We start from the raw sequence: 27,500 nt of genomic DNA, 5'->3' as shown, positions 1-27,500 counted from the left end.
CCCATCATAAGAATTCTCTCATTGGATCGGTTTCCAGAAACTTCTACAATAGTCTTCCTATTCACTAAGTAACTTCGCAAAAATTTCAGTGCTTCCTGAGTCACTCCAATAGACTTCAAGTCGTCAAGTAAGTACTCGTACACAACAGTGTCAAAAGCAGCACTAAGATCTAACATAATTAAAATTCCACACTTTCCCCCATCAAGAAGACCTATCATATCATTCATTATTGAGCACAAAGTAGTTTCTGTAGAATGATTAGCTCTGTAGGCCGATTGATTTTCCGGGAATACCTCTAACTCGTCAATATGCGCCCATAATTGCTCACTTATGACTTTTTCAATAAGCTTTGACATGTAGGATAAATTTGAAATGGGCCTATATGAATTTAGCTCGTTTACATCACCTTTCCCTTTGTAAATTGGTTTGATCAACGCAGTTTTTTCACAGCTAGGAAAACAGGATTGCGATATACTTAGGTTAATTATGTTCAGGTAAATATTATATACGACTTGTTTGTTTGGAGCTTCACTTATTGAACTGTTTGGGAAAGGGTCGTTTCCACAATATGTATTCTTCATCTCTCTCATAACCTTTAACAAGTCGCACATATTTATTTCCTTAAATTTTATTAACTTCTTTCCCTCCTTCACTGGCATAGCTGACTGTCCTTCCAAGTGATTTTGGGGGAAGCCTCTATAGATTTTATCAATTTTTTCACTAAAGAATATAGCAAAACTCTCTGCACAAACATTATCAGGCAAGACATATTTTTTCTTTAATCCCATCAAATCATCAAGGTTTTTGTGAAAGTCCTTCATGTTATTAGTTTTTTTACATTCGCCGTTGTAGAATTTTCTTTTTGTTTTTTCTAACAGGACGTTATAGTCATTTCTGGCCTTATTATATAGATTTCTGGCTTGTAAGGATTTGGCTCTTTTCCATCTACCTTCCATCTTACGTCTGTGTCTTTTTGCCTTTAATAGCTCACTATTATACCATCTAACATTTTCGCGTACCACTATTTGTTTGTTCTTTATGGGACACATGGTATCGTACATTTTTCCAAAATTGTCGTTGTATTTCTTGGTATAGCACTCAACACATTCTATGTCTACCATATGTTCACATTGTGTGTTCACACAAGACATTTGCGCTACACTAGCTTCAATAAAATTCTCAGCATCAAAATTTTCCCGTTCCCTATATGTGATCCATTTTTTCAATACTCTGGTGCAATTTATATTAACATTAAAGGTGATGAGTTTATGTGTTTTTGAGATCTCAAAGTCTGGTTCCACTTCAAGGTTTTTTATTAGGTCTGAGTCTTTTCCACATATGACCAAGTCGAGTGTATGACCACCTACTGACGTTGATACCAAAACACTGTTTATTAAATTAAACATCTCAAATACTTCCTTGAGTTCTTTAGCCTTATTATCATTTTCATCATCTACCCAACAGTTGAAGTCTCCCAATTAATGTATTTTTAATATCGTCCACCACACCCACAAGAATACTAAATTCTTCAATGAATTTAGTCATATTACTCGCTGGTGGTCTATATAATGATATTATATTCAATACCTTATTGTTTCTTGTCAGTTTTAAACAGATATATTCAAACGTTTCAAATACTATTTCATTCATGATAGAAACCCTAGAGAAAGTTTTCGACACAAAGACACCCACTCCTCCTCCAGTTTTGTCCTTTCTTGGTACGTGATAGAAATCATGAGTACACGGCGTCATCTCCTGAATCTTTGAGTTATCACTAATATTTCCCTGCAACCAAGTTTCGTTAATAAGCATAAATCTAATTCCATTTCGTTAATAAGATTTCTAATCTATAAGGTTTTATTCCCCACCGATTGAATATTTATCAGACCACACTTAACCAATGGGCTAGACTCCATGATCGGTTCTATTTTTTATCCTGGTAAGCTCCTCCTTGTATACTTTACAGTTATCGTCATATGTCTTATGAATCGTATCATTGTAATTCCTCATTGTGCAGTTATGACACTTAAACGTATTTACAGTACAATCCGTGGTTCGATGATCCTGGCTACACTTGGCACATACCTGAGTCTTGCTACAATTTTCAGCAGTATGACCAAATTCTTGGCATTTATAACACTGAAATACATTGTAGGAATCATAGATTTTACAGCATCCTCCAAGCGTGGTATATACTCTATCATCTCTTTTACGGAAGACTTTCCTGATAGTTGGACTACACTTTATAATGACGTGTAATTTACCGCTTTGTCTTGATTTAAACTTCCTGATCAATTTAAAGTCTTCTTCATTTTCACATATATCATTCAACCATTCATTCTTCTCCATTATACTGGCAATTATATCATCTTCATTTTCATCAATATTGCAGACCTTGATCTTCGGTTTAAGTAGATCCTTTTTATCTACTTATACCTTAATGTCATTCTTGACCTCTTCTAAGTCATTTTTAGCCTTTTCTAACCCAGTTTTATCCGCAAAATTAACTACCAAGTGGCCTTGTTTAGAGGTTTTGACCTGTTCGACATTCGTGGTTATCTTCTTCATGATAGTTTTCTTGATATCTGAAGCCTTCTTATTTTCCTCCGTAGATTTTATAACCAAAGTGTTTCTTGATTTCAACTTACTGTACTTGCATATGTAGTCTTGGTCACATTCTCTTTTTCGTATTCCATAAGTTTCTCTTTCAGCTCGACAATTTCTTGACGCATATCCATGTATTGAGCAGTTATCATATCCATAAAACCAGACATCTGTTGTTGTACATTTACCTTCATCTCTTCTATGATGATGCTTAGTCTCATGTCATCAACACATGCAGACTCAACACATTTTGGACATTTATAAATGATGTTCCTGCTTTTTAAAAGAGTACTTGTACCATCCCTTAAATTAGAGCAAGCTACTTCATCATGGTACCATCTTCGGCATTGATCGCATTGTATCCCATCATCGACATAGGACTCACAGTGCCCACACATGCCATGATTGCCTCCGTCATCACATTCTTCATAAGCTGCTGCCATTATACTTTCCTCCCTTCCTAGGAGTACCGCGTCGATTTCAAGTCACAAATAGATCGAAATCATTCACGGGATTACGTCTTCCTTTTCGTTTTCTAATGAAGGACATATTGAATCATTTTTCAATGAACTTTTCAAGTAGCCCCACCCCAACGCAAAAATGCTGGGTCAGGCCTTTCACTACAGACCTCACATACAAGGAAACCACTGATTTTTAGCACTATATTTCACTAATATCAACACTAGCAAACACCCACAAAGAGATTTTTCATAGTATAAACAACGAGATACACAATGATTCCGTTTAAAGCCAGATTCGATACAGAGCACTGAAACACACGTCCACACCCACGGACAATTTTCATGGAGTCAACACACAAGTCTAAGGTTAGTGATCACAGAGTCAACGACTCTGCTGATTCTATTAGCTCGGGGCCAGACTTAACAGACGTGTTAACACAACAAAATGATATTCTGATAAAGTTACTGGAAAACACTTCAAAAATGAAATCTTTGCCAACTACAACTCAGATTACAAAAGCCAAGTTTCCGCCCATTTGGGTTGGACAAACTTTTGAGAGGTTCAGAATTGAAATTGAGGATTGGAGCAGTAATAACAAAGATAGTGAGTACAATAAATATAACGATTTAATTGAAAGCTTGAAGAAGAATGAGAGGGTTAAGGAATATGTGATTACAGTTGTAATCTATCGTACAGCTAACAGCACTTTGAAGACAGTAGAAACTATTTTAGAGGTTTTGGCTGAGAAATATGCGAAAACTAAGGCTGAAAAGTGTAATGACATTATGGAGAAGATTACCGCCTTTTCTACAGATAAATCAGAAAGTTGCGAGAAATTTCTTGATAAGTTTGAAGGTTTGATGGCTGAAGTATCAAGAGAAAAAATAAATGCTTGTCTTGATTATGTATTGAGTTTATTAATGATAAAGAGAGCTCACGAAGGAGGTAGAATAACCTCGGATGAGAAGACTCGCCTTAAAGAAGTTATTGAACATGGAGTGGAAAGGAAACCTCTTGATGAAGATGATGTTGCTACTAGATTGAAGATGGAGTTAGGAAGCTGAAAATAGAAAATAATAGAGATTCAACATCAGATATATCTTTAAATACTTCTACATTTTACACTGATAACAGGAGTCGTTACCAAGAGTGGAAAAAGTTTAAAGAGCTACCGAACTTTAACAGATATAGAAGATCCACTTCAAATCCTGGATTTTGGAGAACTGCATCCGGTATCTATAGAAGAGGTCCTTCTAGAACACCGTCTCGGTCATCATCAAGAACGTCATTTAGATCAGCCTCAAGACCACGTGACAGTTCAGCAAGGAGATTTGACAGATCGTCTTCGAACTTTAAATCACAATCAGAAATGAAAGTTGATGAAAGACTGAGAAATCTTGAACAAGGCAATGAGAAACTTATGAAGGAAATGAAAGCGTTAAAAGAGATGATAAAGAAGGCAAATGCTGTTAGATTTGTAGCTGAAGAAAGCAGGGAGATAGTAATTGATCACACTATGGATGTTCATTTCACGAAAGAAGTTGATGAAGTGGAAGCAATGATTGTTGATACCGGGTGCCCAAAAACTCTAGCTGGAAGGAAATGGCTAGACAGGTATCTCGATATTAACGATATAAGGAAGGAGGATTTGGAAAGTAAATCTTGTTCTCGGGATTTTAGATTTGGTGATGGACCTGTTTTTCATAGTGCAGAAATAATCAGTCTTCCAGTTGTATGGAAAGAAAAGATTCTGAAGATGGTTTTGTAAAGATGATAGTTGAAACATATGTGATTGACGCCAAAAATATTCCTTTCTTGTTCGGCAAAAATAAATTGAAGGAAGGGAACGTAGATATCATGCATGATAATATCATGGTTAATAATCTACAGAAGTCAAAAAGATTTCAGTTGCATGATACTGATGGAGGACATCAATAAATAAATACTTTATAAAGGAGAAATATAATGTATAACTATAGTCAATTTTAGCGAGGCAGATTTGCAGACTCGCAGCAGTGCCCTTTTAGCTCGGAAAAGTTTCCCGATCGCTGATTGGTTGGACAAGATAATTCTAACCAATCAACGATCAGGAAACTTTTCCGAGCTATAAGGGCACCGCTTCGAGTCGGTGCAAATGCGCCTCATTAAAAGAAATTGTCTATAGTTTATACTATTCATTAAGCCTTTTTCTGTATAACGAGGTTTCTATGCAAGGTGTCGTTGCATGGAGTGACCTTGAAAAGTCTACATACACATACGTGTTTGAGTGTGTATGTTGCTCGTAGAGATATGTTGATTTTCTTGTTATTACTGCAATTGTAAGAATGAATAAAACCATAATCTCTACTAGGCTGCGTATTGGCCATACACATGCAACGCACAATTATTTAATGAAGAGTGGGGAAGGGAGACAGGCCCCTCTTTGTAATACCTGTCAAATGACAATGGATGTTAAACATATTTTAGTCGATTGTCCTGTTTTTAATCTTCAGAGGAGGACACATTTACTCCAGGACAAATCTTTAAGAGATATACTGGGGGAAAACTGTAATACCCTGAACTTGAGAAAATTTATACAAAGTATTGGGTTATATTACGAGCTATAATTGATTTTGTTAATTTATTTATTTATTTACCCTTTTAATCCCTATTTATTTCACATCTAGATTTTATTGTATGAAAGTGTTACGATTTGTATTAAAGGTTAAAATGATACTAAATGGTGTGAGTGTACAGATATGATTGAATGATTTTCGTAATATAGCGCTGAATGGCCTTTGATGCCCCAGTGCTTGGCTTCATGCCTAAATCCTATATTCAATTCAATTCTACCACAATGACAATCGACACATTATTGTAATATCAACCATCGAGTGCTTTAGTATGCTTAGTTTCTGTGTTCATACATCTGACAACACTGAGATTACCAAACAATTCTTCTTCACCCAAGGGGTTAACGACTGCACTGTAATTGTTCAGCGGCTACTTTTCACCTGGTAAGGGTAGAAGAGACTCTTTAGCTATGGCAAGCAGCTCCTCTAGGAGAAGGACACTCCGAAATCAAACCATTTTTATCTAGTCTTGGGCAGTGCCATAACCTCTGTACCATGGTCTTCTAATATCTTGGGTTAGAGTTCTCTCGCATGAGGGTACACTCAGGCACACTATTCTATCTTCTTCTTTCTTCCTCTTGTTTTGTTAAGTTTTTATAGTTTATGTAGGAAATATTTATTTTAATGTTACTGTTCTTAGAATATTTTATTTTCTCCTTGTTTCCTTTCCTCACTGGGCTATTTTTCCCGTTGGGGCCCCAGTGGCTTATAGCATCCTGCTTTTCCAACTAGGGTTGTAGCTTAGCAAGTAATGATAACGATAATAATAATGCACTGAGCCCAAACCTGGTTAAAAAGAACGTGCTTAATAATCCTCACTTCTCACTTTGTGACATTCTTTTTTCATCTCTGTTTTCCAATTTATAATTTAAGAGAAATGGATGAACACAAAGACATGCAGACAATATTATCAGTTAAGATTATACCAGTATGTCATAAAATGCAATAGAGATAAAGGATGATATGCCCATGGACCAAGCAATGGGTAGGACTATATATACCAACATATATACGCAACTTAAAACAGAAAAACAATCATTCAACACCATCTCTCTCTCTCTCTCTCTCTCTCTCTCTCTCTCTCTCTCTCTCTCTCTCTCTCTCTCTCTCTCTCTCTCTAATACTGGTATGTCCTTTTGTAGTGTGACCTTCCCCTTACTGACTTCCGCTGGTATCCTGCAGGAAACTCGTGCATCATCCTACTTGAAAGGGTACAACCGCGTCTCGGTCGGAACAAGAAGAAGCCTTGGGCAATTCTTTTTCTAACTCCTTGTCCTGTCCTTACGACTAACATCCTTCCTGTTTGAATAAATTCGGGGAAATGCTTCTCTCTCTCTCTCTCTCTCTCTCTCTCTCTCTCTCTCTCTCTCTCTCTCTCTCTCTCTGAATTGCCCTAGTTCTTGACAAAGTAAGATGCTGTCAGAGAGAGAGAGAGAGAGAGAGAGAGAGAGAGAGAGAGAGAGAGAGAGAGAGAGAGAGAGAGAGAGAGTTTCTAATTTGCTCAAAACTAATTTTTTTTATAATAAACTGAACGAACTAAAAGGGTATGCTAGCAGTGATAAAACACCTGCTCAGCAGAACAATATTTCAATAGCCCAGTTCCTGAAGGAGTTTGGATTGCCTGTAGTTTGGTATAGATTTATCTGTAATGTTTCCCACTTAAAGCTCTTCTGTCTGAGCTTGAGAACGCTCTGTCGCGACTTTCAATTTACCGTTTTATCTTAATTTATTTTAAGTTATGCATTTTATTAATTTTATATATGATTATTATTATCCTTTAATTTTTTATTATAGACCAAAATTTCATCGTTACCAATCTCCGAAATAATAATTTATATAGACCTATGTCAACAGGCGTATGAGCAGATGATGATGATGTGATATATTACTCGAGGCTTCTGGACTTGAGAAGGATCTTTGTTTGACGCTATTCATCAATTTATCATACACATACATATACCAAGGCATTTCCCCCAATTCTGGGGGGTAGCCGACATCAACAAATGGAACAAAACAAAAAAAGGGGACCTCTACTCTCTACGTTCCTCCAGCCTAACAAGGGACTCAACCGAGTTCAGCTGGTACTGCTAGGGTGCCACAGCCCACCCTCCCACATTATCCACCACAGATGAAGCTTCATAATGCTGAATCCCCTACTGCTGCTACCTCCGCGGTCATCTAAGGCATCGGAGGCAGCAGCAGGGCCTACCGGAACTGCGTCACAATCGCTCGCCATTCATTCCTATTTCTAGCACGCTCTCATCAATTTATACAGGTTAAAAAGTTTCTTGAGCAACATTTTCCAAACGTTAGACATATGAGCATATGTAAATGAATATAATATCATTGTAAGCATTTATCAATGATTGGTAAAAATTGATACTTCATTTGATTCTCATTGAGGTATCTACTGTACGCTTTGAGTGCCGAAACATTCAGAACTATCCTTGTCGAGCAAAAAAAAAAAAAAAAAAAAAAAAAAAAAAAAAAAAAAAAAAAAAAAAAAAAAAGGAGGTTTCGATGGTTTTATTAACACTATAGACCGACTATTGATATTGACGACTATTGCCTCACACATACTTCTATTTGTCCTTAAAGGAGTCTATGATTTGTACTGTATGCATTGTGTGTGTGTGTGTGTGCCCGTGTATATTTATATGTCCGTGTGTATTTATGTGTCCGTGTGTATTTATGTGTGTGTCTGTGTTTGATTTAGCCTTGTCGGACTGTGCTAGCATATTTGTATCAAAGAGATACCCTTTCACAACTGGTTATGTATTACACACACAACCACCTTCACACACACACACACACACATATATATCTATATATATATATATATATATATATATATATATATATATATATATATATATATATTGAAGTTTCCTGCTCTAACAGGTGTTATTATTATTATTATTATTATTATTATTACTAGCCAAGCTACAACCCTAGTTGGAAAAGCAAGATGCTATAAGCCCAAGGGCTCCAACAGGGAAAAATAGCCCAGGGAGGAAAGGAAATAAATAAATGATGAGAATAAATTAACAGTATATCATTCTAAAAACAGTAACAGCGTCAAAACAGATATGTCCTATATAAAACTATTACCTTTCAGTTTGCAAACAATCACATTATGGTTGGTCTCCAAATTTAAGTGACCACATTTTCTGTTATATCTATGGACACCTGACTACATTGTTTGGTAACTAGAGCTAATTTTGTCTGAATCAATTTTTAAGTGTTTTATAACATGGTGGGTTTAATGTAATTCATTTGACATCTACTTAACTGATGAAGGGGAACACTCGAAAAAAAAATACATTAAAATACATTAGTACTATTGTCCCGCTACCTACATACAAGAATGGTTTCCTAGTTTTTTTTTTCTTTTGGAATCATTTGAAAAAGAAAAACAAAAAAACGTACTATGGATTTGTATTGGTTAATCCCATCCCATCCAACGATACATACCCAAGTAAACTGGGCCTCACTAACAAGCTATCATACACACCAAAGCAGATGGGATACATAATCATTACTGCTTTGAGAATAACGGAGAACGAAATAACCCGCCTTAGGGGAGGAGAAATGGTGGCATGGTATGGGTGGGGTTGGAAGGGGCTGGAAGGCGACACTGGGATGGGAGATGGGTGGGGGTGTTATTGGAAGGGTACTGCTGAAATGGGTGGGGAGTTATTGGAAGGAGGATTAATACTGCTGGAGATGCCCTGACTCACAGTTCTTACCTGAAGCCGTGAAGCCAGGTTTAAGCCAGGTTTACCAGTCAAACTATCAGTTCTAGTTCCGCCATTGACTGGAACCAAAGAAATCTACTGAGCTAGTGTTGTTGTTAATCATTTACTGTCTCTTTTATACATGTTAATCTCAATGATACCCTATGTGTAAAATTCTGAGTTTATTAATAATTTTCAATTTCGGAAACAATAACATGGAAAAAAATATTCATACACTTACTACTCTGGAAGTTAGTTTAAATCGGATTTGATTCAGCCCAATGATGGATGTAGGGCTTTCTTGGCGGGGGAGGGCCGTTACAACGATGGGGAGCTCACCTTCGCTATATGAAATGTGAGTGCGTGTGTATGTACGTATGTTTGCGTGTGTGTGTGTACCTTCCAAACGTGAAATACTAACAGTGGTTGCTCGCTTCTCCTTGTGAATGGACGTATTTCCAGTGCGCTGGCGTCGGTTGAGCTCAATTGCGCGTGTAGATGTTTTGGTCTCGTGGATTATCTCGGCTCACTTAATTGAAAGATTTCTATAGAAACTGTTCTCTTTGAGTTCACCGAAGTTATTGAACGTTCTTCCTAAAGTTTTCGATTGATTTTATTTGTGTTAAATGCTGTTGAAGTGTTTATAGCCAAGATTACACTTGACCGATGTGATCCGAATATATATCTGATTTAACTTACGAAAATAAAATGTGATATTGCCCAGTGCGGCATATAAAGGCATTTTTGCTGCGGTGAAGATTACAGAAAAGTCACAAATGAATTGGCCTTGTGGTTATATTGTAGCTTACATATTTGCTGTTTCGTAGGTTAACCTGCAAATGAAAAGCTACCATTGGTGTTATGATTACTCAGAAGGTTTTGAAGTTAAGTATAACAAGGAACCGTCTTCCGAAACTCATTTTATAAGGAATAAGTGTTGAATTTTCCTCATTCAGAAGCATTGACCTAAGCTATGGAACTAGAAGAAAACTGGTGTCAATCAGTGATGTAAGTATTGCCTATATTGCTTTTTATGTACGAAACTTACTAGACTATCTGCTGATGTAGTCATAAGATTAAATGAATGTATTAGATTCTAGTAAACTAGTTTTGTTTTAAATATTATCTATTTGAAATAGAATGTAAACATACTTACTGACTTACCTAGGCCTAATTCTTGTTTTCCATTATGTTTGATGTAGTCATAAGATTAAATGAATGTATTAGATTTTAGTAAACTAGTTTTGTTTTAAATATTATCTATTTGAAATAGAATGTAAACATACTTACTGACTTACCTAGGCCTAATTCTTGTTTTCCATTATGTTTGATGTAGTCATAAGATTAAATGAATGTATTAGATTCTAGTAAACTAGTTTTGTTTTAAATATTATCGTGTATGTAATGCAATTCTCGAAATTTTAAATAGAATGTAAACATACTTACTGACTTACCTAAGCCTAATTCTTGTTTTCCATTATGTTTGACACCATTTTTCGTATAGGCATTTCAAGGGTTCAAAATCTAACACTAATTGGCGTGTTCTTTGCTGCTTTCATTTAATGACAATGAAAGTGATTGACTAGGTCTATGTAACGCACCCTGTTGGAGCCCTTTGCTTATACTCCTTATAGAATCTTGCTTTATCAAATATGGTTGTAACTTAGTATTAACAACAATAATAATAACAGCCTGGCCTGAAGAAAAGAGCTGTCTTCGATGAGATTTATTTTATATGAGTAGTATAATAGTTAACGGTAATAATGATAGATTTGAACCCTAAGACAAAGCACCTCCCCCAAAGCTTGAACCAAGGTCTTTGGTTAGCAAACGTCAAATTGTGCTAACATTGATCGTGAATTCATTATCCATAGGCTGACATAAGTCTTTTTCTAGTTGATATATGATATATCTGTTTTGAAGTTGTTACTGTGTTTAGAATAATTTTTTTTTCTCATCGTTTATTTATTTCCTTTCCTCACAGGGTTATTTTTTCCTGTCTTATAGCATCTTGCTTTTTCAACTAGGTTTGTAGCTTGGCTAGTCATAATAATAATAATAATAATAATAATAATAATAATAATAATAATAATAATAATGTTATACAGTGAAAAAGTAGTTATTATTATGCATACACACCACATTTTATCAATTTCTCATGCTTGGAAAACTTGAAGAGGAGAATTTTATTATAAGTGGTTCCGAATTTTGGAAGAGCATTCTTAGGGCAGACCTTTATAGCTGTGACCTCAAGGCAAGCCGTTCGTAATGGTTCATAAAATCGAGTTAATTTGATAAACTATACCAACGCTGGTTGGGAAAGCTTCGTTAGAGAAAGCAGAATTTGAAGAAAACATGCAACACATAGGAACCAATTTAAAAGTTATATAGCCTACCCCGGGGTCAAATAACTTTGACAAACTATATTATTATTATTATTATTTTTATTATTGTTATTATTGTTATTATTATTATTATTGTTATTATTATTATTACTATTAGTCAACCTAGAACCCTAGTTGGAAAAGCAAGATGCTTTAAGCCCAAGGGTTCCAACAGGGAAAAAAAGCCCAGTGAGGAAAGGAATTATTATTATTATTGTTATTGTTATTATTATTATTGTTATTATTATTAGTCAAGCTAGAACCCTAGTTGGAAAAGCAAGATGCTATAAGCCCAAGGGTTCCAACCGGGAAAAAAAGCCCAGCGAGGAAAGGAAATAAGGAAATAAATAAACGATATGAGAAAAACTAACCATAAAATATTTTTAAAACAGCAACATCAAAACAGATATGTCAAATAAATACTATAAAAAAGACATGACAAACAATAAAGCAAAACAAATTAGAAAAAATCATCATAATGCAACGATTTGTACCAGTCTGCTCAATGTAAATTGTATTAAGTTATAACTAATTAAGTTATTATTATTATTATTATTATTATTATTATTATCCAAGCTACAACCCTAGTTGGAAAAGCAAGATACTATAAGTCCAGGGCTCCAACAGGGAAAAATAGCCCAGTGAGGAAAGGAAATAAATAAATGAAGAGAACAAATTGACAATAAATCATTCTAAAATAAGTAACAACGTCAAAACAGACATGTCATATATAAACTATTAACAACGTCAAAAACAAATATGTCATAAATAAACTATAAAAAGACTCATGTCCGCCTGGTCAACAAAAAAGCATTTGCTCCAACTTTGAACTTTTGAAGTTCTACTGATTCAACCACCCGATTAGGAAGATCATTCCACAACTTGGTCACAGCTGGAATAAAACTTCCAGAGTACTGCGTAGTATTGAGCTAGGAATTTACTCTCAGAAATTCAGCCTGTTAATGCACCAATCAGCGATCAGGAAACTTGTCCTTGGAGAAGGACACTAAAATCAAACGTTGTTATCTTTGCAGTGTTTCATCGGCCCTTAGCTGCACTTGCTTTATTTCCCTCTACTTTATTATTATTATTACTATCCAAGCTACAACCCTAATTGGAAAAGCAAGATGCTATAAGCCCAGGGGATCCAATAGGGAAAAATAGCCCAGTGAGGAAAGGAAATAAGGAAATAAATAACTGAAGAGAACAAATTAACAATAAATCATTCTAAAAAAAGTAATGTCAAAAGAGATATGTCATATATAAACTATTAACAACGTCAAAAACAAATATGTCATATATAAACTATTAACAACGTCAAAAACAAATATGTCATATATAAACTATTAACAACGTCAAAAACAAATATGTCTTATATAAACTATAAAAAGACTTATGTCCGCCTGGTCAACAAAAAAGCATTTGCTCCAACTTTGAACTTTTGAAGTTCTACTGATTCAACAACCCGATTAGGAAGATCATTCCACAACATGGTAACAGCTGGAATAAAACTTCTGGAGTACTGCGTATTTTCGTTTCCTTTCATCCATTTTGTTTTCCATCTTATTTTAACGTTAACATCTCAATTCCAATCTAATCCATTCTAAAGAAAGGAAAGCTTATCCAAGCATTTATTTTTTTTATCTTTTATTATGAAAATACAATTACATTTTCTTAACATACATTTTTTTTCCTTTTATAAAGAAATATTTCCTTAACAAATTATATTTTACATTTTTGTATATACATTATAACATCTAATATATGATGAAATTAAATTTTTATTTTATTATTTTTCTAAATATGTTTTTAAGTTAGAAACATACTGATTTGTGAAAATATTTTTAACATGATTCTTATATCCATTTACTAGTACTTGAATCACCTTAAAGTGGTGAAAGGGTTTGCGTATTGCCATGATCAGCAAAGCTATACTAGAAGGTGCCCGCACACCCATACTAGGTTGGTTTGCTGTGAGCGATCCGACGAAAATCTTCCATCATCGATCCTGCAGTTGCCGAGCGTGGTGATGAAAACAGGCTAAGCCCCAAACGTGAATTGGCGTGTCTGAGGCGCTTGTCCTGCAGTTGACTAGAAACGGCTGCATTTACGCTGACATAAGGCCGCCGGAATTGTGTGGTGACTTCTGAAGAAACCGAAATTAGACCTAAACCAACATTGATGGCCAATAGTAGACTGCACTTTAAAAAATGCATAATTTCCTGTCTTTCAGCGTTAAAATTTTACCTTTTTGAGAAAATATATAGTTCTAATCTTATTACATTCTTTAAAAAAAAAGCTATATTATAAGAAGACAAAACGAAAATAGAAATTATGTCAGACGTTGTATAGGTAGTGGCTACTTGATCTTCACAGAGTCATGTAACCAAGCCGTCTCCTGGTCCTCCCTGGTCCTAACTTGGAGAGGGGACTGACTTTGATCCTTTGTATATAAGGTCAGTCAGTAGGCAGCCTAGGTCATTTATTTTGTCCCTTGCTTCTGCTATTCGTGAGTGGTATTTAAACCCATTAATGATGATATATACATTTTGCTGAGCAGAAGCCTCATACTATGGTTTTGTTTAGGTTTCAAAAATGCTGGTTAGAGTTTATACAGGTATGCATTGTTGTTATTATCATTATTATTATTATTATCATCATTATTATTATGAATTTATACAGGTATGCATTGTTATTATTATTATTATTATTATTATTATTATTATTATGAGTTTACACAGGTATGCATTGTTATTATTATTATTATTATTATTATGAGTTTATACAGGTATGCATTGTTATTATTATTATTATTATTATTATTATTATGAGTTTATACAGGTATGCATTGTTATTATTATTATTATTATTATTATGAGTTTATACAGGTATGCATTGTTATTATTATTATTATTATTATGAGTTTATACAGGTATGCATTGTTATTATTATTATTATTATTATTATTATGAGTTTACATAGGTTTGCATTGTTATTATTATTATTATTATTATTATTATTATTATTATTATTATGAGTTTATACAGGTATGCATTATTATTATTATTATTATTATTATTATTATTATTATTATTATTAGGCTATAGACCTAGTTTGAAAATCAAAAAGGAAAATTAGTCCAATGGGAAAGGAAATAAGGAAGTAACTACAAGAGAAGAATAAACAATCACAATAAAATGTTTCAAGCGCAGAAACAACATTACGGCCACATGGCACAGAGAGATCATAAACAGGCGCAAGTGGAAGGACATGTCCGAGGCCTTTGTTCTGCAGGGGACTATAGTCAATTTCTTTTAGCGATGCAGATTTGCACCGACTCGCAGCGGTGCCCTTTTAGCTCGGAAAAGTTTCCTGATCGCTGATTGGTTGGACAAGATAATTCTAACCAATCAGCGATCAGGAAAATTTTCCGAGCTAAAAGGGCACCGCTGCGAGTCGGTGCAAATCTGCCTCGATAAAAGAAATTTACTATAGTAACGACTGATGATGCTAGACTGACTATTGGCGGCTTGCTTCACGCAGACTTCTATTCGTATGTATTATGTATGAGTGTGTGTCCGTGTATTTTGATGTGTGTGTCCGTGTGCATTCATGTGTGGGTGCGGTTCTGGATGAAGATTTTTTCAATATGTATGTTAAATTCTTTGCTATAATTTATCTACATATATAAATATGGTATAGTATAGCCATACTGGTTTAGGGAATTGTGACTGGTTTCCTTTGAATGCATATTTGTTAAGAACAAAAATTATAATGATAATAATAGGTAGTAGGTTGACCAGGGCACCAGCCACCCCTTCAGGTACTACCGCTAGAGAGTTATTGTGTCCTTTAACTGATTAGACAGTACTACATAGGATCCTTCTCTCTGGTTACGGTTCATTTCCCCTTGCCTACACATACACCGAATAGTCTTGCCAATTCTTTACTTATTCTCCTCTGTCCTCGTACACCTGACAACACTCAGATTACCAAACAATTCTTTACTCAAGAGGCTAACTACTGCAATGTAATTGCTCAGTGGCTACTTTCCTCTTGGTAAGGGTAGAAGAGACTACCTATGGTAAGCAGCTTTTCTTGGAGAAGGACACTAAAATCAAACCTTTGTTCTCTAGTCTTGGGTAGTGGCATAGCCTCTGTACCATGGTCTTCCGGTGTCTTGGGTTAGAGTTCTCTTGCTTGAGGGTACACTCGGGCACACTATTATATTGTATTTTTATTTCTATTATTTCGTTAAAGTTTTTATAGTTTATATATGAAATATTCATTTTAATTGTTTTTTTTCTGTTAATTATTTTTTTAGTTGTTAATTAATTTTCTTATTTCCTTGTTTCCTTTCCTCACTTGGCTATTTTCCCTGTATAACCCCCTGGACTTATAGCATCTAGCTTTTCTAACTAGTGTTGTAGCTTAGCAAGTAATAATGATAAAATTAATAATGAATTAGTCTCTCGTGCACCATACGTACATTGGAAATTTGCAACTATGTTTAGCTTATTTCAGTAGATTGTGAATATTGATACTAATGTTATTAATGATAACCTAAATTATGGGACTATGAAGCGCGAAGCAGGAGATGATGAATGGAGAAGATACTAATGTTATTAAGGATAACCTAAATTTATGGGACTATGAAGCGTGAAGTAGATGATGAATGGAGAAGATACTAATGTTATTAATGATAACCTAAATATATGGGACTTTGAAGCGTGAAGCAGGAGATGATGAATGGAGAAGATACTAATGTTATTAATGATAACCTAAATTATGGGACTATGAAGCGTGAAGTAGATGATGAATGGAGAAGATACTAATGTTATTAATGATAACCTAAATTTATGGGACTATGAAGCGTGAAGTAGATGATGAATGGAATAGATACTAATGTTATTAATGATAACCTAAATTATGGGGCTATAAAGCGTGAAGTAGATGATGAATGGAGAAGATACTAATGTTATTAATGATAACCTAAATTATGGGGCTATAAAGCGTGAAGTAGATGATGAATGGAGAAGATACTAATGTTATTAATGATAACTTAAATTATGGGTCTATGAAGCGTGAAGTAGATGATGAATGGAATAGATACTTATGTTATTAATGATAACCTAAATTATGGGTCTATGAAGCGTGAAGCAGGAGATGATGAATGGAGAAGATACTAATGTTATTAATGATAACCTAAATTTATGGGACTATGAAGCGTGAAGTAGATGATGAATGGAATAGATACTTATGTTATTAATGGTAACCTAAATTATGGGTCTATGAAGCGTGAAGTAGGAGATGATGAATGGAGAAGTATTTATTTAAAAGCTCAAGATAGAGACGACTGCCGAAATCTATCCGAGGCCCTTAGCTTCAATAGACGTAGGAGGAGATGATGATTATGAAACTATGGGAGTGAGGATATATAAGTATTTCATTGTCTTATTAATTAATATAATCTTCTTTTACTCATTTAATTGTTGATTGCTGTCACACTTTAAATGGTCGTTATTATTATTATTATTATTATTATTATTAATAGCTAAGCTACATCCTTAGTTGGAAAAGCAGGATGCTATAAGCCCAAGGGTTCTATCAGGGAAAAATAGCCCAGTTATGGAAAGAAATAAGGAAATAAATAAATGATATGAGAAATAATGAACAATTAAAGTACGATATTTTAAAAACAGTAACAGCAAAACATATATTTCATATATAAATTATAAAAAGACTCATGTCAGCCTATTCAACATTAAAACATTTGCAAGTTTGAACTTTTGAACCTAAGGAAAACAAACCACAGTCGGAGTGTGCAATTCCCCTATTCCATATATATAGTTTTAACGACCAATAAATTTGAGTATCATTTCGTATACAAATTTAATTTTTCATTTTATGTTAAAATTCGTTTTTATCTTGACGTCCTTCTAGACAATATAAAAACAACACACTTCATTACGCATGCTTTGCTTTGGGCTCCTGTTTTACAGAGCAGTATTATTATTATTATTATTATTATTATTACTATCCAAGCTACAACCCTAGTTGGAAAAGCAAGATGCTATAAGCCCAGGGGCTCCAACAGGGAAAAATAGCCCAGTGAGGGAAAGAAATAAGGATAGTATAAGCCTTTGTTAATAGTTTATATATGACTTATCTGTTTTGACGTTGTTGCCTTTTTTAGAATGATTTATTGTTAATTTGTTCTCTTCATTTATTTATTTCCTGATTTCCTTTCCTCACTGGGCTATTTTTCCATATTGGGGGCCCCTGGGCTTATAGCATCTTGCTTTTCCAATTAGGGTTGTAGCTTGGATAGTAATAATAATAATAATAATAATAATAATATTCGGAAAGTGTGTGAATTCGGAGTTACGCTAACATGAGTCAAACCAACTCGAGACGGCCTTGGTTAAACTCGATAGCAGTTAATTTGTCTTGTGTTACTTTGTTTTGGGGATGAGAATTTAATTAGAATAATAGGGTTGTGGTGGCCGATGTGGTAACGTCCCTGACTGGTAAACGCCAGACTGGGGTTCGAGTCCCGCTCAAACTCGATAGCTCCTTTGGTCGCTACAACCTCACCATCCTTGTGAGCTAAGGATGGGGGTGTCCGGGTGGAGCTTATAGGTCTATCTGCTGAGTCATCAACAGCCATTGCCTGTCCCTCTTTGGTCTTAGCTTGGGTGGAGAGGTGGCTTGGGCCCTGATCATATGTATATATGGTCAGTCTCTAGGGCATTGTCCTGCTTGATAGGGCAATGACACTGTCCCTTGCCTCTGCCATTCATGAGTGGCCTTTAAACCTTTTTTCTTTTTCTTTTAAGGAATACTAGTTTATGCGTGCCCAAATGGAAATTCAAAAGCCCGTGTGGGTGCAGAAGGTCCGGGCAATCTACAAGTGGACCTGGGTCTAGATTAGCATGATAACAATTGCATCTTTATTTTCTTTTGAAGCCAGACTATAATCCTACAAATCAATGTATGATTAAATATTGTCTTAACATAATGAACCTTTTATTCAATAGTGGGTAGCTTCAGGGAAAAACTAAACCCAGTTACTATATTTTACATTTGTATGTAGGCCTATGCCTACTCAACTAATTAGCAGTTATTCGACTAACGTCACTTCAACAAACTGTCTCCCTCTCACCATTTCTCCCCAAACTTAACCTTATCTATATATTCCTATTCCATTTCCCTGTTATCTTCTATTTTTTGCCTCATGACCAAACGTCTTAGGCTATGCTCATTTTGCTTGTAACCTAATGACTTCCTGCACTGCTATGGACCTTTGTGAAAGCTCACCACCCAAGCACTTAAAAATTTAGCGGTTTCCATAGGATGTTAATGGATGCAAAAAAGTGAAAAAAATGTCACAGGTGAGCTGGTACACGGTGTTAGGTTTGTGATATGAACCACTTTAATATTTCATTATCATAAGACGCGAGTTAAGGCAACAATCCTCTATTATTAACGTGTTTTTCCCCATATTGGCTTTGGGGTAGACCGTAGTCCCGATCGGCTGCCTTGTCTGACATGGCTGTATTTTTCGATAAAATATCATGCCCTTCATAGATGATCCATTCATAAAGAGACTTAGGTTATTAAGTCTATTCATTGTATATTTTTTATAATTAAGATATAAAGAATAATTAGATAATTATGCTTTCTACCCAAGATATTGATTTTATCATCTGCTTTCTATTGACACTAAAAAGGCATCATTAAAATTACGCACTTTGTCTGATTTTCTCATCTGTAGGAACGTTAGCACCATGAGCCTAGAAACTGTATATTTTTTTTTTTCATGAATTTGAGTGGGTTAAAAACTTTGCGTACCACGCTGAAGTAGTCTTATAGGCCTAGACAGTTCAAAGAATTTCCTTAATAGTGTATGTTTGTAATGTATGTTCTTTTACTATTATTTTCACAAAAGTGATGCAATTCACATGTTCAGACTAGTTGAGGCTTCTATTTCAAGCGCTGAATTTACCTGCTATTTTTTGTATTGTGAAGATCCCCCCCCCCTCTCTCTCTCTCTCTCTCTCTCTCTCTCTCTCTCTCTCTCTCTCTCTCTCTCTCTCTCTCTCTCTCTCTCTCTCTCTCAATTTTACTACCAATCTTAGACTTGCAGTAGTGCGGAAAAGCCATTCAAGATGCTAAATCTATTGATAGTCAACTTTGATTTAGGTTTTAGTAAAATTTCAGTTTTTATTTGATCTTGTTGCTTGGTTTGAATTTTCACCAAATTTAATGCATATAGTTTTTGATAAACATCAAACTCTGTTAGCAAAAATCAGGTATGGTTTTATTGCATGTTTTTCTAGCATTTCAATCTGGAAGGAACGCTTATACTGTTTCCCATAAGAGTAAACGTTGCTTATGGCTGTCTCTTGAGGAATTCCCTTATTCGATTCCTGAGCGAGCTGTTACGATAATGCCAAGTTTTATATAAAAATTCTATTAGCCAGCGCTTCTTCAAACACGATATATATATATATATATATATATATATATATATATATATATATATATATATATATATATATATATAGATAGATATCTATATACATGAGGCTCAATACTACACAGTATTCTAGAAGTTTTATTCCAGCTGTTACCAAGATGTGGAATGATCTTCCTAATCGGGTAGTTGAATCAGTAGAACTTCAAAATTTCAAAGTTGGAGCAAATATTTTTATGTTGACCAGGGTGACATGAGTCTTTTTATTGTTTATATATGACATATCTGTTTTTGACGTTGTTAATAGTTCATATAGGACATCTGTTTTGACACTGTTACTGTTTTTAGAATGAAATATTGTTAATTTATTCTCATCATTTATTTATTTCCTTATTGCCTTTCCTCACTGGGCTATTTTTCCCAATTGGAGCCCTTGGGCTTATAGCATCTTGCTTTTCCAACTAGGGTTGTAGCTTGGCTAAAATAATATATATATATATATATATATATATATATATATATATATATATATACGTATATATATATATATATATATATATATATATATATATATATATATATATACACACACACATATATATATATATATATATATATATATATATATATATATATATATATGTGTGTGTGTGTGTGTGTGTGTGTAAAACCGTTGGATGTAGACCTATATATGAGAGAAAAAATAGAGAGATTTGCAAGTTATATAAAACATTCTTCTACGGTAGGTCGACAGCAATTTTCGCGAAACATCGTTCCTTACAAGATCATTCTTTCTTGAGCAAATCTCGTTATATTTAGTCCTACTTCTTTGGCTGGCTGTAGCTAACGTGAATACACTGCTCCCAGGCAAGCGTGAGGTGTTCCTATCTCGAGGTATGATTCGAAAGTACGGCCATGGTGTTATTCAAATGTTTTGTTCACCTTTGACACAACAAGTAACAGGAATAATGTAGACTGTTTATATATATACACATACACACACACACACACACACATATATATATATATATATATATATATATATATATATATATATTGAAGAAAATAAAAGAACGCAGTGGAGTTGGAGCAAAATATGACTCCTTTTCGTGGCGAAGGCACACACACTTCTAAATGCTCTTTAGTTCTTAATCGACTTTCTCTCTAGTCATGAAGTTGTGATACAGTTAAGAAATTTTATTTATTACAGTGACTGTAGATGATAATATTTCTAATTGAATATGATGTGGTTATTATCAAACGCCCTTGATTTCGTGGTTCCGATAGTTGTAGTAGTACAAGTTTTAAAGATTTCTCTTAAGAACTATTATTTGATCATGGTTTTATGTAAAGGATTTTTAATGAAATTTTCTAGTTCACATTTATGAAATTTATCCCTGGATATTAGTAGAACTTCAAAGGTTCAAAGTTGGAGCAAATGTTTTTATGTTGACCAGGCTGACATGAGTCTTTTTTATGGTTTATATATGACATATCTGTTTTTGACGTTGTTAATAGTTTATATAGGACATATCTGTTTTGACGTTGTTACTGTTTTTAGAATGATATATTGTAATTTCTTCTCATCATTTATTTATTTCCTTATTTCCTTTCCTCACTGGGCTATTTTTCCCTATTGGATCCCTTGGGCTTATAGCATCTTGCTTTTCCAACTAGGGTTGTAGCTTGGCTAATAATAATAGTAATAATAATAATAATAATAATAATAATAATAATAATGTTGCTTCATTTAGTTTATTGCTCACAAAAACAGTAAGATATATTTTTCTTTTTTATAAAGGGTTCATCGTTGATAGCAGTATAGCAAAAATAAATATAATTATGTTAATAACATTTGTCAGTTAATTTGAAAATGCGTTGCCTAAAAAAAGCAAATCTCGTGAGAATGCTTTAATATAATTGACTAACGGGAAACTGAGATTATTATTATTATTATTATTATTAATAGCCAAGCTACAACCCTAGTTGGAAATGCAAGATGCTATAAGCCCAAGGGCTCCAATAGGGAAAAATAGCCCAGTGAGGAAAGGAAATTAGGAAATAAATAAATGACGAGAATGAATTAACAATAAATCATTCTAAAATCAGTAACAACGTCAAAACAGATATGAATGGAGATCTTAGCCTATTGGAAACGTCCCTGTATGACGATCTGCCGGACTAGGGTTCGAGTCCCGTTCAAGCTCGATAGTTTCAAGTAGTGTCTGCAATCTCACCATCCTTGCGAGCTAAGGATGGTACGTTTTGTGGAGGTTATAGGTTTACCTTCTGAATCATCAGCTGCCATTGTCTGGCCCTCCCTGGTTCTAGCTTGGATAGAGACGGGGCTAGTGCTTGTCATTGTCCCTTGACTCTGCGATTCATGATCGACCTGATTGGTAACGTCTCTGCCTGGTGTTTGCCAGACTGGGGTTCGAGTCCCGCTCAGACTCGTTAGTGCCATTGGTGTCTGCAACATTACCATCCTTGTGAGCTAAGTTTGGGGGGTTTGGGGGAGCCTATAGGTCTATCTGCTGAGTCATCAGCAGCAACTGCCTGGCCCTCCCTGGGGTGGAGAGGAGACTTGGACGCTGATCATATAATATATGGTCAGTCTCTAGGACATTGTCCTGATTGCTAGGGCAATGTCACTGTCCCTTGCCTCAGCCATTCATGAGCGACCTTTAAACCTTTTAACGAAGCGAGAGCCACTTGGATTGCACTGTACCAGTAATGAATAAAATCACTTGAATTTCGTTTCGACTGACTTTGAGATCTTTAGTAGATAAACATCAGGGAGGGGGGATCTCATATAAGGCATTGAATAAGTTGATAAGATTATTAAATCAAAATCAATTCAAGTCAGCCATTATAACCCATTGGTGAATTTGTAACACCTGACATTTATGATAATTTGATCATTAACACTCGTGATATTTATTTACTGAAATTAGCTACAAGTAGGTAGATAGTAGATTGGGCAAGGCACCAGCTTTCATAAGTCCTCCGAACTCTCTCTTAGCGGGATAATCCAGTCATCTGATTGGCTGTATCTTCTCGACTGTGATTGGTTGTTGCCTTTCTTTACAAATTCATACGTACACTATAACATCTTAGCCAAAGCCCAGCTAATTATTTCTTCATAAGTGGCGTATTTACTAAACTTACGCTTTAGAACTAGATTCATTATCTATTTTATAACGAATTACTAACAATTTTGAGCTTGATTCCTTAAAATTGTAAATTATTGAAATTAGCTATGAGTAGGTAGATAGTAGATTGGGCAAGGCACCAGCTCTCCGTTGAGATACTACCGCTAGAGAATTATTGGGTCCTTTGATTTGCCACTTAGTACTACTGTACATTTGATCCCTCTCTGGTTATGGCTCATATTTTTCTTTGTCTACACATACACCAAATAGTCTGACCTATTCTTAACTCATTCTCCAACACCAAGATAACCGAAAAATGCTTCTTCACTCAAGAGATTAATTATTGCACTGTAATTATTGAGTGGCTACTTTCTCCTTGGTAAGGTTAAAAGAGAGACTTTAGTAATGGTAAGCAGCTGTACTAGGACAAGGACACTCCAAAATCAAACCATTGTTCTTTAGTATGGGTAGTGCCATAGTCTCTGTACTATGGTCTTCAACTGTCTTATGTTAGAGTTCTCTAACTTGAGGGCACTCTATCTGTTTCCTTCTTTCCTTTCCGCACTTTGCTATTTTTTTGTTGTTGTTGTTGTAGCCCTTGGGCTTATAGCAACCTGTTTTCCAACTAAGGTTGTAGTTTAGCTAGCATTGATAATTATATCGAATTTATAGTGGTTTGTTAGTTCGTATTTGTGTGTATGTGCGCATGATTGGGGTTGTTTGTGTTCAACAATTATTTGTAATGCCTTGTGCTTGGTAATTTAATTTCAGTGTTTCGTCGTATTTATATTTAGTTTTATATATATGTTACATGACCGCGTGCATGTCTACATATGATTTATTTTATGGTTTTCACAATCATTTATATAATAGTCAGATGTTATTTCACTGGAGAATTTACTAAACCGAGATGTCAATATAGTGTTCCTTTATTCAAGATGTCTTCCCTCAAGGACTTTCCCTCACAGAAGGCAAAGGTCCTGGAGTATAATTACTTCATTTTCTCCCCGCGTTGTATTATTGAGTTTCCTTCGGACCTAAGAGCAACTGAATTTCATTTTGTTTGCAATATGATCTTAAGAGAATCACAGTTCATTTCTTTTGATATTTCTTGACATTCTCCTTAACATTTGTTGTCATAGTGGGTTCAACATTTTTGTTGTAATAAATCGGCCATATCTTAAGCAGCAAATATTACATAATGTTCTTGATGACCAGTTAGTAATTTTCATTTTATTTTATTTTTCTTTGCCAGCCCTCATTTATGAAGGTCGACCTTCATCTTTCATACATACAGAGAAGCAAGCATGGGCATAAAGTGACTAATAAGTCTCTTCGTAGATTTAATCTTCGGATCTAGTATTATTCATCCTATTAAGGTGACTGCATTGGAGTGCTTTTTAAAAATATTTTTTTTCAATAATAATTGTTTTTGTTGAGGGCGTTATTTTTTTTACTTCAAAACAAATGAATCTGCGATTATGTTTCTTGTAAGATTAAAACATTCAAGTTTATTTTAACTAACAAGTAATTAGACAATGTTTTTTTTTTCTTAGTTTTTGTTGTAAAGTGGGTAACTCTTCGATCTCCGGTGTGTTCCTGGAAATTTCTGATAATTGCTACCATATTCAGACTGGAATACTCTGTGTTGGGCATGTTATCCATAAGCATACATTACTATATTATGGCAGTCTATATTTTCCAAGTAGTTATATTGCCATTAAACCCTTGACCATTTCTGAAAATGCGCTAAGGGAAATGCTCTGTGAAGGTAGTTCTTTCACCTTTTAGATGCCTTTAGTCTTAGGTAGTGCCATAGCCTCTGTACCATGGTATTCCACTGTCTTGGGTTAGAGTTCTCTTGCTTGAGGGTACACTCGGGCACACTGTTGTATCTAGTTTTTCTTCCTCTTGTTTTGTTATAGTTTTTAAAGTTTATATAGGAAATATTCATTTTAATGTTACTATTCTTAAAATATTTTATTTTTCCTTATTTCGTTTCCTCACTGGGCTATTTTCCCTGTGGGAGCCCCTTAATAATAATAATAATAATAATATGGTCTCTTAGTTCTATTTGCTATGAAGTAGCCTATGTGGTAATGGTCAACTAACTGAATAAACACTTTCTCCTTCGATTTCAAAATGAGGAAATCCTAAGGAAGTTGAAAGTTGTCTTGAATACCAAAGAAGAATGCATGAACAGTACATTATTTTATTACAGTTACTGTTGTTGGAAGTCTATAAATGGGTTTGATTAGATCTTGTAACATTTAACAAAAGAGCTGTCAAGACAGTATGAAATCTTAAGAAATTTGAAACCCTGTTGAAGACTTATGAAGTTTCCTGTTTTTTTTTTTTTTGTGTGTGTGTGTGTGTGTGTGTGTGTGGCCTTTATAGTTATTACGATTCACAAATCCACGCTCCCACAAAGCAGAGGGGAAAGTAAGGATTCAAATCATCATCATCATCATCATCATCTCCTCGCACGCATATTGACGCTAAGTGCCTTGGTTAGATTTCGCCAGTCGTCTCTAGCTTGAGCTCTTAAATCAATACTTCGCCATTCATCACCTCGTACTTCACGTTCCATAGTCCTTATCCACGTAGGCCTGAGTCTTCCAACTCTTCGAGTGCCTTGTGGAGCCCATTTAAAAGTTTTGGGGAACTAATCTCTCTTGGGGAGTGCGAAGAGCATGCCTAAACCATCTCCATGTGCCCCTCACCATGATCTCATCCACATATATGGCACTCGAGTAATCTCACTTATAGTTTCAAAACCGATTGATAAATAAAACCTTGTACTAAATGTGTCGTTGCCTTTGTTCAATGAAGTTGGAAGGTGTCTGGATGGTATGTAAGAGTGGGCGAGTAGAAACTCTGAATGGTTGAGGCCGGGAGCACACTAGCGACTCTGTGGCGCCACAAAGACACAGCATCGTGTGGCAGGGATGTGGTCTCCCATAGGTTTCCATTGTTTTCAAAGCCACGCCACGCCTGTGGCAGGGATGAGCAACAGAGAACCACAGTCGCTTGCCACAGTCGCTAGTTTGCGCAGCAAAACTTGAAAACAATGGAAACCTGTGGGAGACCACATCCCCGCCACACGATGCTGTGGCTTTGTGGCGCCACAGAGTCGCTAGTGTGCTCCCGGCCTGATTCTCTCAGCACGATGAACTTTGGAAGAAAATTACTTATATTTGGTAATTCGTTGCAATGGACACCATCTTAGCTCTGTGCTGATGTTCTTGCACCCGTTAGAAACATTCTGCCTCGTAAATGTTCTGTTATTTTTGCGAACATGTATTAGTCTATTTCATTTTCCCACATGTAACCTTTGCACATGGGAGATAAAACGTTATTTGAAGCAGTATTGTTCACGTTAGTCTCCCCTATATAATAAAGAGCAAGTGTCTGGAGACATACACACACACACACACACACATATATGTGTATATATATATATATATATATATATATATATATATATATATATATATATATATATATATATATATATATATATATATATTATAATTTTTTTTCTTTCCTGTCGCGTAGAGTGACATTGCCAAACGCATAACTACTTGGTCTCTCCCCATCCCTTGGGTACGGGGAAAGGGAGTAGTCATTCCCTAGTGAGAGGGGTTACCCCAAGAGGTACGCTGTGAACCACAATCTCCCACAAATTTCCCAAACTTCCGTGTTGTAGCTAGGATTAGGGTGGGGATGGTAAGGGTTGAATCTATGGGCATCCGTCTATTTAAATATTTAGCCTTCATTTATGACTGGTCGCGTACAATAGTAGTTGTATAGTGTTGGTAAAGCATGGGTATGAAAACAGCATAGGGAATTATGCAAATTTATACCGTAATATATTTGAACATCCTCCCTAATGTAATTTTCGAATTTGAGTTATAATAAACTACAGTATTTTTTATGAAGCCTCTGCATTTAGGCCTCCATTTATTTTGAGATTCAGTCCAGAGATAGGTATGCCTTAGTAGCTGTTAGCCTCCACTCGCTAAAACACTTAAACCTACTCTGTTTTATGCCTATAGATTTGAGATTAC

At 35.1% G+C, this 27,500-nt stretch overlaps 1 protein-coding gene across 3 annotated transcripts in view; it reads left to right on the top strand.

Moving 5' to 3' along the window:
• The window catches only part of dachs (unconventional myosin-IXb-like dachs), a 487,051-nt gene that overhangs the window by 52,511 nt on the left and 407,040 nt on the right, over positions 1–27,500 (top strand). The window contains exon 1 of one of the 3 annotated variants that reach the window (XM_068377090.1): positions 10,194–10,423. The exons of the other annotated variants lie outside the window; for them this stretch is intronic. The gene's annotated coding sequence lies outside the window, so the exon portion shown is untranslated. Of the gene's footprint in view, positions 1–10,193; positions 10,424–27,500 lie in introns of those variants that run through there. 3 annotated transcript variants of the gene reach the window in all.

The sequence above is a fragment of the Palaemon carinicauda genome, chromosome 7 (assembly GCF_036898095.1).
Source record: "Palaemon carinicauda isolate YSFRI2023 chromosome 7, ASM3689809v2, whole genome shotgun sequence".
Lineage (NCBI taxonomy): Eukaryota > Metazoa > Arthropoda > Malacostraca > Decapoda > Palaemonidae > Palaemon > Palaemon carinicauda.
The sequence above is the reverse complement of the archived record's forward strand: the minus strand, read 5'-3'. Positions and strand labels throughout refer to the sequence as shown.